Genomic DNA, 12,008 nt, shown 5'->3' on the forward strand with positions numbered 1-12,008 from the left:
TGAGAATTCCCAAATTTTTTATCGAGGTCTTCTTTGAGGTTGTGTTTGTGTGATTCATACAAATATCTGCCCCGGCCGGGAATCGAACCCGGGACCTCAAGCTTCATAGTCAGGTGCTAACCACTTGGCAATGTCGTCAAGCAATGGGACGTATATAGGCTCGGATGATCTACCTTTCAAACGCCACGGCCGCGCGCGTTAAATCAGCCCGTATTTTCCACAACCAATTAATAGTTACGCATGGTAACGCAACAGCGCCGCAGCGAGCGTTGCGTTCCGGCAGATCGGTCAAGTGCATGGATGCATTTTGACCGAGTTAGGAATAGTTTTTGGGGACGTGAGAGCCGATGCCGTGGTGGCCGAGCGGTTTGACCTATGGCCTCTCAAGCAGAGGATCGTGGGTTCAAATCCCGGCTCGCACCTCTAAGTTTTTCGGAATTCGTGTGCGAAATTACATTTGAAATTTACCACGAGCTTTATGGTGAAGGAAAACATTGTGAGGGGACCTGCAGAAACCTGCGAAGCAATTCAATGGTGAGTTCCCGCGTGGGAACTACGGCCCAAACCCTCTCATTCCGAGAGGAGGTCTGTGCCCAGCAGTGGCACGTATATAGGGATGATGATGATGATTCTGACACCAGAAGAGGGGTGTTAAGTTTGGAGCCAATGTCTGTATGTCTGTATGTCAGCATAGTATCATAGCTCTCAAACGGATGGACAGGTTTTGACGAGGCTTTCTTTACGGGAAATCTAGTTTCCTTGCAGTGGATCTTAGCTGTGTTTCATTAGAATCAGTTAAGGCATTTTTGAGGTAAGCTTTGAAATGACAATGTTGGAGGTTTTTTGCAAGTTTTCTAAGTTGCTTAAGGTTATTGCAGTTCTGTATCTGAAGGGTGGTCGCTCTGGCTGTTTGTCTGTCTGCCTGTCATGAAGAAAATTTGTATTGTAGTGTATAGTATTTACGATTACAAATACGGATGTGAGGCACCCCACTAACTGTTACGCATCTTTTCCTCGTCAGTAGACGCAACGAATCCGTGTCCGGTTATAGTAACACAACATAACTATATAACCATCTAATAAATTAACTGTATTGCACAACTGACGGTTACCCGCAACTTTGCCTGCAAATTTGCCCGCAACATTGCCCGCGACCCGCGGGAACTTTTCACATTCCCAGGATGAAAAGTGGCGTATGTTAACAAGATGATATAGAGCAGCACCACTCTTCTGACATACTGGTTGCTGTAATGTAAACTTTACCCCCCACCCATTTTACCCCTTTAGGGGGAATTTTATCTATTTCACTTACACAGATAATTTTAATTGTAATCGAGAACTTATACACCTATTTTCATACTTCTAAGTCCAGAGATGAGAAAAATTCCATAAAAACTTTACCCCCCCCTTTTACCCCTTTAGGGGGGAATTTTATCCATTTCACTTACACAGATAATTTTTATTTGTAATTGAGAACTAATACACCTATTTTTTTCATACTTCTAAGTCCAGAAATGAGAAAATTCCATATAAACTTCACCCCCTTAGGGGATGAATTTCTAAAAATCCTTTCTTAGTGCTCACTGCTCACTTAGATCATAAAAAAACCCCTGTACCAAATTTCAAGTTTCTAGGCCCAGCGGTTTGGGCTGTGCGTTGATCTATAAGTCAGTCAGTCAGTTTCTTCTTTTGTATATATAATACTCGTAGATATGGGTGTTTCAAATTTTAGGTCCCAAATATGTTTGAAAGTAAAGTAAATAGTAAATACCCATTACGCGTCTAAGGTTCCTACCACAGCGAACAAAACAGCTGATGATCTTGAAACGGCTGAACCGATTTTGATAAAACATGTCCAAGAACCATCGCTAGAAAACCTGCTTTGAAATAAAAATAACCGCATTTAAATCGGTCCACCCGTTTAAGAGCTACGGTGCCACAGACAGACACACAGCTACACATAGCGGTCAAACTTATAACACCCCTCTTTTTGAGTCGGGGGTTAAAAAGATTTGCCAAAGCACTGGAGACCAACGGCCGGCAGCTAGCTCTCTCGAAGAATTAGCATAAGCTATTCAAATAGGAAACGCTGCCGTGGCAGCCTTATGGGCACAATGACACGGGGCCATTTCTAGATTTTTATTTAGTTTTAAGCAACCAGTTTTATTTTAGTCTTAATTTAGTTATTCAATTTGTTATTAGTAAAAATAACAGTTTATTACGAACATAACCTGACCAACAACAAGTTGGAAAACCCCCGACTTTGTCACTTCAAAGTTCAAAATATCAAGAACGGCCGAACCGATTTTGATAAAACATGTCTTAGAACCATCGCTAGAAAATTTGCTTTCAATTAACAAAACTGCGTTCAAATCGGTTCACCCATTTAAGAGCTACAGTGCCACAGACAGACACACATAGCGGTCAAACTTATAACACCCCTCTTTTTGAGTCGGGGGTTAAAAATAACATGAAATATCATCTTCCAGCTGCCAGCATCTTCGGGACCTTGCCTAAGGGGGGTACTTTAAGCAATTCGTTTTAGTTTTAGGTGTATTCATTATTATTTATTAAAAATAATTTATGTAAGTATTTGAAGACTAAAATAACATTTATATATATAGGTACTATGTAAAAAAACCTGATTTCAAGTTAAATAAACCGCATTCAAATCGGTCCACCCGTTAAAGAGCTACGTGCCACAGACAGGCAGACACAAAAATAGGGGCCAAGGAGTGGAACGCTATGCCAGCTTTGTGCCAGTTCCCTGATCACTACAATCTGGCCTTCTTCAAATCTAGAGTAATACGCAAGACTGTTTGTGTAAAAAAACCGGGCACGTGCGAGTCGGACTCGCGCACCGAGGGTTCCGTGCACATTTATAGGTATGTAAACGGGAATCGTGTCTTGAAGATATTTCTCGATTTTTCCGAGTGATTTCAATGTATCCAGTGTATGCAGAGCCCTAATCTTAAGCAAAGATTACGCAGTGTGGGGTCAGATTATATTGGTCATTGATATTTACAGACAGACATAAAAAAATCAAGATTTCCAGAATTTTCTAGTTGGTTGTGTTATAATAGCACCTACATACAAAATTTCAAGTTTCTAGGACAACTGGAATTGCCCTATAGGTTTTCAGTGCACTGCTTACAATCATTAAATAATGATTGTAACTTTTGATTTCGTTGACTTAGAAGTTTGATTTTTTCTTGGCGTCATGGGATCGCAGATTTGAGTATTCAATATCAATTTCAGCTTGATACGTTCACGCGTTCCTGAGAAAAAGGGTCTTGACAGACGGACGGACGGACTACAAAGTGATCCTATAAGGGTTCCGTTTTTTCCTTTCGAGATACGGAACCCTAAAAATATGGACTAGTATAGATATACCTAGAAGCGTGACCCACAAACTAGCCCAGGCCGAGTAGGGAAGTGAGTGTAATGAAACAGTAAATAGACGAGGTAAACAAAGAGCGGACAGTGAAAGTAGTTTCGCTCCATCGGCCGTAGTGCGGGGCGGCGCTGGTGTCGGCGGACAGAGCGCGCGATCGATCTATCGACAGATCTAGTATTTATCAAAGAGTAGTATAAAGGTATTTATATGATGCGATTAGATGTATGTTCGATGTACATACACATTACAACATACAGTCTAGACACCTTGGGGGCCTACCACGCTCTCTTAATACGATTCAGTTTAGGCTCTAAACTGAACTGCATCGCTATTTCGTACCATGACGTTACTTTTGCGATTCAGTCAAAGCACGGTTCAGCGACAGCGATACAGACATTTTCATTCACTCACTTCAAGCGGTTTTCGTACCATGACGCTTAACTTGAGTGAGAATTGAATCGCTTCAGTGTCAAATTTAGCGATTCAGTATAAGTTACTCATTCTGTCAATTCTTTTGGAATTTTAAGTGTTTTACTTGGAATATTTTTAAATTTCAAGAACTTTTAAACTTTTATTCAATTTTTATAACTCTTTAAAGGTACTCACGACATTGTGCTTCTTAACTCCTCATTGATAAAACTAATTTTTCAGTGAGAAAAGAGACTCGTGGATTAGTGTCAGCGTAAACATTTTATTTGTAATCAACCAATAATCAACACAACAGTTGCTCAGAACACGGAATGACATAGAGTTATGGTTTTCCAAAATAAAGTGGTTTTAGTATACAATTTTTGGTTTGCACTATAGCGGCTTCCCTTTCGCGACTTAGCGTTTCAGTTTCGGACCAGAGACAATATCGGCCTTTCATTCACTTGTAAACCGTTGAGACTCAGCTCTGAGAAATAAACGTCGTGGTACCAATTTCTACGATTCAGTTTAGGTGCCTAAATTGAACTGCTCTGCGTTTGGATCGTTTATGAAAAGATCATGGTAGGCTCATTCATATCTGCCACAGTAGAGCTGGCAAAAATTTCTCCCGTTATGTGACTGCCATTACGAAAAAAAACAAGTAGTATTAAAATTGGGGTCTTTTTTTTCTCGACTGACCCTACAGTGGGGGGTATCGTTGGATAGGTTTTTTAAAACCACGAATTTACGATTTAGTGATTTGTTTCCGAAATATTCAACTTTAAACCGGAAATTTTCTCTAAAATCGACGCAATTCAGGATGGTAGTAATATATAAAATTTACAAGTTTATTATTATAACGGCTGAGATTGCTTGAGAATAAATAATTATGTTTAAGAGTATCAGGTATAAAATATTCCTAAACTTGGAAGATTCTGTATAACTTGATTTGGGATAAATTTTTGTAGCGATGGTTCTTAGCAAGGTTCATATATATGGTCCTTGGTTCTTAGACATGTTTTATCAAAATCGGTTCAGCCGTTTTGAGATATTGAACTTTGAAGTGACAAAGTCGGGGGTTTCTCAACTTTATGTTGGTTAGGTTATCACCATAACCAACAAAAAAACATGTCTAAGAACCATCGCTAGAAACCCTGCCTTCAAATAAAAAATAACCGCATTCAAATAGGTTCACCCGTTTAATAGCTACAGTGTCACAGACACACAGACAGACACACAAAGAGGTCAAACTTATAACACCCCTCTTTTTGCGTCGGGGGTTAAAAAATTGAACATGGTTAAGCCGCTCCACTCCGTGTACAGTCACCAGCATTAATATCTGACACAACAAGACACGACTCTATTTCTAGGGCCGGAAGGACGTGTCAGATATTTTTGCACGCTCCGCTGTGGCAGATATTAATTCTGGTGACTGTACAAGTTCTACAACTAATTATCACAAATCATAGACTCTATCGACATCGCTTTCCCCGCACTGGCTAGACCGGTTAGTGGTTATGAAAAACTATGTAGGTAACGTTACATCAGCACACGCGGGTCAGCTGATGACCCGGGGGGGGGGTTCCGGTCCACTGGCAGACATTGCCAACACGCATTAAGTCCGCATTCGCGATATTGCAAATACACTCAATTTGAGAATCAGTGCATGATATTAGTCTGTTTACCGGAATAAAAATTCATTTAATTTTAAAATTTACCATGACTTTGTCACTTGAAAGTTCAATATCTCAAAAACGACTGAATTGATTTTGATGAAACATGTTTAAGAACCATCGCTAGATAACCTGCTTTCAAATGAAAAAACCGCATTCAAATCGATCCACCCGTTTAAGAGCTACGGTGCCACAGACAGACACACATAGCGGTCAAACTTATAACACCCCTCTTTTTGCGTCGGGGGTTATTAATAGTACAAGTCATGAATTTCAACTGGTGAAAATTTATTTGAAGAATTAGTTCGCCTTTGTACAGTCAAGTAAATTAGTAGATTCGTTTCAAATTGATTCCTAGGGCGCCATAGGACCATGTCGATTTAACTTTAACAGTTATTATTTTTCTAAGGATAGTTTTTTTCTAAGGATTTCATATTTTATACGGAATCTTCCAAGTTAAGGTATATTTTATACCTTAGGCTGCTATTTACTCATAAACTACTAATAATTCTCAAGCAAACTTAGCCGTTATAGTTTTCCATGAAAGTTTGATATATTTAAATGTTTAATTTATAAAACCAACTATGTAGCGTTCTCAAAGACCGTCGTTTCCTCCCCCCCTCCAGATAGGACGATCAAGTTTCACACCTGTGTCCGTTACGTCTCCTCGTCACCTTATAGTCCCATTCATGATTGTTCCTGCCAAGAAATTGAGAGACGCAGCTGTGTTAAGTATCTAGGGATTCTTTTTGATCAGCACCTCTCCTTTGAACACCATATTTCCAGTCTTGCTGCAAGAGTCAGAAAAATGATTTATGTGATGAGGAGACTCTGCGGCTGTGCGTCTCTTGAGGTGCTTCACCTGGTATACCATGCACTATGCCACTCTATCCTACTATACGGAGTGGCCGTTTGGGGAAGTGCAGCCAAAAGTCACATGCTGGAGGTAGAGCGTGCGCAGAGAGCTGTGATGAAGGTTATGCTGGGGAAACGTTTTCGATTCCCTACTGATGAACTTTATCGCGTCTCGGGGCTGCTGAGGGTGCGACAGCTTTATATTATGAGAGCTGTCTCCCTGACTCATACTTGTTTACTTTCGTCCACAAATTATAAAGAGGTACTAGGTAGGCGAATTTTCAGAGTGTCTCTGCCACCGTTTAGATCGGCTTTAGCCAGAAGATCCCCCGCTTACTCTCATCCGTACATCTATAACAACATAATGCAGAAATCAGAACATTAAAGAGCTTCCCCTGGCTAGGGCTTTGTCTCGGGTGAGGGATTGGCTGAGGACTTTGACGTATAGCGAAACTGAAAGTCCCATCAAGCACCAGAAAAAATTACACACACACACACACACACACACCACACACACGCACGCACGCACGCACGCACACACACACACACACACACACACACACACACACACACACACACACACACACACACACACACACACACACACATACAACACTTTCACACACAAATACTCACACACACATACTGAAATCAATTGTTTTATTGTTGAATGAATTTTATTTCTCGAGCTGACATTTTTCTTTTCTTTTAATTATTCTGATGTATTGAAATTTTTAACTTTTGACTTTAATTTAAAGCTGAACTTTAAATTGTGAGCTTTAAATGCAATTATCAAATATTTAATAATAATGGACATTCTAATTTTATTTTTTACTTATTTTAGTGTTTTAATTATTAATTCTGAAATTCTAAGTTGTAGGTTTTAACATAATTTATTTCATTGTATAAATTTAGACATAACGGTAACATAATCATAATCATAATTAAACTATTGTTAATCTGTATTCACGCTCGCAGACTACCAAGTTACAGGCTCAGCCTAGTTTGGAGTCTGACGGAAAATTTTAATTATGTACTTATTAAGTGTTTTTGCCAAATAAATAAATAAAAATAAATTTACTACCATCCAGGATTTTTTCAAATTTTTCTACCACCGGTTTAGATTTTAGAGGGGGGGACGCTCGATTTTAATGAAAATTTTCACTAAAGTTGAATATTTCGCAAACAAATCACTGAATCGAAAAATCGTTCTAAAAACCCCTCAATGGTTTTAAAAGACCTATCCAACGATACCACACACTATAGGGTTGGATGAGAAAAAAATCACCCCCACTTTACGTCTATGGGTAGGTACACTACGTCAAACTTATAACACCCCTTTTTGCGTCGGGGGTTAAAAAAAATCAAAACATAGTGCTCTGGACATAAAATTAGTGTGGCAATTATTAAACTTATCCTGTTAAACAGAATGAAAATAATAATTGTGAAATAATAATAATCATAATAATTATTATGTAATAATAAAAAAAAAACGAAATATAATAATTGAATGAGAACAATCCTTCTGATCTGTTGCTTGTGCCTGTGCTAATTGTTTCTTCCGTGTACTGACTGATTATAAATTAAGTGCATTTTTTTATTTATTTATCCGCGCGGACCTACACTTCAAGTAAGCACTACACCACAGTATAGCCATATTAGTAATAAGATAACCTAACCAACATAAAGTTGGAAAACCCCTGACTGTCACTTCAAACCTCAATAACTTAAAAACGGCTAAACCGATTTTGATAAAACATGCCAAAAACCATCGCTAGAAAATCTGCTTTCAATAAAAAAAACGCATTCAATTCGGTCCCCCGTTTAAGAGCTACGGTGCCACACACAGACAGACAGACACACACACAGACACACAGACATACAGATACATAGACACACATAGCGGTCAAACTTATATAACACCACTCTTTTTGCGTCAAGGGTTAAAAATATTCTTCTTTGGAGGAGACGAATTTATTTTTATAGTGGCATAACCGAACCACGCCGTAGTTAGCCCCATCTAGTGCTCAATAGCAGAAGTAGTTATATAGCGCCATCTGTTGAAGACTAGTTGTAACACGATTAAAAGCGCCATCGTGTGTTAAGTAGTAGTACTTGTTTTACATCGCCATCTAGTGATAAATAGCAGTAGTAAAGTTTTACTGACATCTATTGACGAGTAGAGTAAAAAATGGATTATTCTACTCACCGCTAGAGGGACAATCTTGAAGAACATTTTTAGCACATTAGGGCAAATTAAAATATTCGTAACAGATTATATCATCAAAACATAAATATGAAATGAGAGCCAAGTTCAATATTATGATATATGCCTTGCTTGTTGACTTTAACGACAAAAGAAGTGAGATCTAAATGGGTGCCAAGTTCAATGGTCAGTCCTGAAATTTATTAATATAAAATATTTTATAGCAACCTTAAATATCATTTCTTCTTATAGCTTAGGATAATATATTGAAGCCTGAGGTATTTTTTGGTAGACATTGGCACCACAGGGGGCAACGTTGTGGAGAACACAAAGCAGCGCCCCACCTCAGGCCAACTGCAATTCGCAAGATTTGGGGCTCCAGAAAGGTTCCAGTATTTAAATAGGCGTGAAGCTACTCGCCAGATTCTTTCCTTCCTACAACCAAGCCTTGCATGGTCTGAACTTGAGCTGGAACGTAAAATTTCTGAAAAAGTCAATTTAGAAAGTACGTCGTCCCAGCTCCGTTGAAAGTTTAGACGGGTGGGAAGATTTTGACCCGGACAGGCCATTGAGCGAAGCATTCCTAGCATCGACCAAATTCAATGTCTCGTAGTTTGAAGGACAATCCTTTAGAATTTTACCTGCGAGGTTGGACGTGCTGTGGACTGATGATAGGAAAGCTGGCAGTGCAACACTAGATTTTTTGCGGATCCCAAGCCGCTAGGATATCTGATAGGAAGGGATGTCTGGATCCAAGAATGCTCGCTGAGTTGTATATTAACAATAGATTCTAAAGAATTTTTAATGAGAGAAAAAACCGGGTCACCCGTTTCAGAGCTATGGTGCCACGGACAGACACACACACACACACACAGAGCGATCAAACTTCTAACACCCCTCCATTTGCGTCGGGGGTTAAACAGACAAAATTTTAAAATAGACCACTGATTTCAAGTAACCGGTCAGCACAACTTGAATTTTTGATATATTTTTGGCGCTTAGCTCTGGAAATGCATCTTCGGAGATTGGTGACCCTAAGAAGCTAAAGCCCCTTTAATACATTATGGTGCGAGTGCGAGGGCTTGCATGCGAGCTTCACTACATTGCGGTATTTGTTTGCCCAACTGAACACTGTGTTGCACGACACTGTGACCGTCTAAAAAGGTCTCGCCGGAAGTACCATCGTGTCGTCATTCGTGTCGTACCATCCCTCTCACTGTCGTTTTAAATAGTATCAGCGGGACTCCTCCCTAGTAAAGGACCAGCGCTGGCTCCACCCAAGGACTCCGCATTTTATGCTGAGGCGGGGCCATTTGGGGCACAAACAAAAAGGTTAAGTATTCATTATTATGGAAGCGTCTATCCTCTGCTAACATATGGCGTTATTTACTGGGGGAATTCAGTTGATATACATAAAACGTTTTTGCTCCAGAAGAGATGTTTGAGAACCATTTACCGGATGCATTCTGAACAATCTCTTCGAAAAGTTTTTAGTTAAAGGCGCTTCATGACGCTATGCGGCATCTACATATTGGAATTATGCTTATTTGTTAAAAATCAAACACATTATTTTACAAAAAACAAATCGCTTAAGTTAAATTTACGGACGCAATATAAGTATATTCAACTGCCGAAAATAAATAGTTCAATTTATAAAAGGAGTACCTATGTGAGTGTTTAACAACCTCCCAGTTGATTTAAAGATGTTGGAGGGGGATATATTTAAGCGGAGGCTCAAAAACTGGCTTTTGGATAAAGTATTTTATAACTTAAAGGAGTATTATAGAACTACCTAATTAGCCATTAAGTTTTTAAATTATATTCTTTTATATTTTAATTATATTTTTAACAATATTGTACGCCCGAAATGGGTAACTGTTGAAACTACCTTATATATGTACTACCATCTTAGTTACACAGTTATACAATAAAAATATTCTGATTCTGATTCCTTTGGGAACTGTGCATTTTTCCGGGATAAAAAGTAGCCTATGTCATTTTCTGGCTCATGAACTATCTCTATGCCAAAAATCACGTCGATCCGTCGCTCCGTTTCGACGAGAAATACACACATACATACAATCACACTTTCGCATTAATAATAATAACAATATTCTTTATTGCCACAGTATAAATAAGTGGATACAAAATACGCATATTATAATTACTTAGGTACAAAATAGGTCTAGACCTTGGCAATGGGTGCCGGTCTCAGCAAATGCTGGCTTTCATTTCCAGCGCTGGTTTTCAGCCCGGACCCTTTGGCAGCGGTGGCCGTAACTAATACTAAGATATTAAAGAGAATAGTAATTAAAAAAGAAAAAAAAATACAAAAAACAAAAACAAAACACTGTGCAATCTCTTAGTATGGATGGAAGTAATGATTCACGGTACTAATGACCTACATCGCGCTGCAGTGTTTACGCAAACTTCCCAACGCGGCCGCCAAAACGAGTCCATTCAAGAAAATCATCAGTATTCACGTGACATTTATCTATATAATAAAATTTAAAACGAATGCCATATGAAAGTTTATTTAATATTGTTTACATTTATTTTCATAAATTAGATTTTGTATTAGGGTTATTATGGTCTGTGGTTCCAACCGGCTTCAAACGCAAGATGGTGCGCGGAGAACGCACCCAGCATACGAATGTGTAATTTTTAACCCCCGACGCAGAAAGAGGGGTGTTATAAGTTTGACCGCTATGTGTGTCTGTTTGTGTGTTTGTCTGTGGCACCGTAGCTCTTAAACGGGTGGACCGATTTGAATGCGGTTTATTTTATTTTAAAGCAGGTTTTCTAGCGACGGTTCTTAGACATGTTTTATCGAAATCGGTTCAGCCGTTTCAAGATCATCAGCTCTTTTGTTCGCTGCGGTAGGAATCTTAGACGCATAACGGGTATTTACTTTACTTCCAAACATATTTGGGACCTAAAATTTAAAACACCCATATATGCTATATATAACTATGCAAGATTATGGAATTCTCGGCCTGATGCTGCAGCCAGGATATGCAGAACACTAGTAGGTAAACTCTTGATAAAACCATAGCAGATATATCGTTTTCGGATTCGTTTTGATCAGTATTTGATTCTACATACAATACAATGGTGGCAAAAAGACGAGCTAATGCTGCAGCCAGGATATCCAGCACACTAGTATACTCAATAAAAAATAATAGCACATATGTCGTGTTTGGATTCGTTTTGATCAGTAATTGATTCTACATACAATGCAGTGGTGGCAACACGACGAGCTGATGCTGCTGCCAGGATATCCAGCACACCAGTATACCCTTGAAAAAATAATAGCAGATATGTCGTGTTTGATTCCTTTTGATCAGTATTTGATTCTACATACAATGCAAACGCTTTAAAAAAAAATATCAAAGTTTAAAAAACATGAATTAAAAAAAACTTTAAAATTTAAAAAAAACCCCTACAAGAAAACGTCAGCAAAAATAAA

Source organism: Choristoneura fumiferana, chromosome 28 (genome assembly GCF_025370935.1).
Source record: "Choristoneura fumiferana chromosome 28, NRCan_CFum_1, whole genome shotgun sequence".
NCBI lineage: Eukaryota > Metazoa > Arthropoda > Insecta > Lepidoptera > Tortricidae > Choristoneura > Choristoneura fumiferana.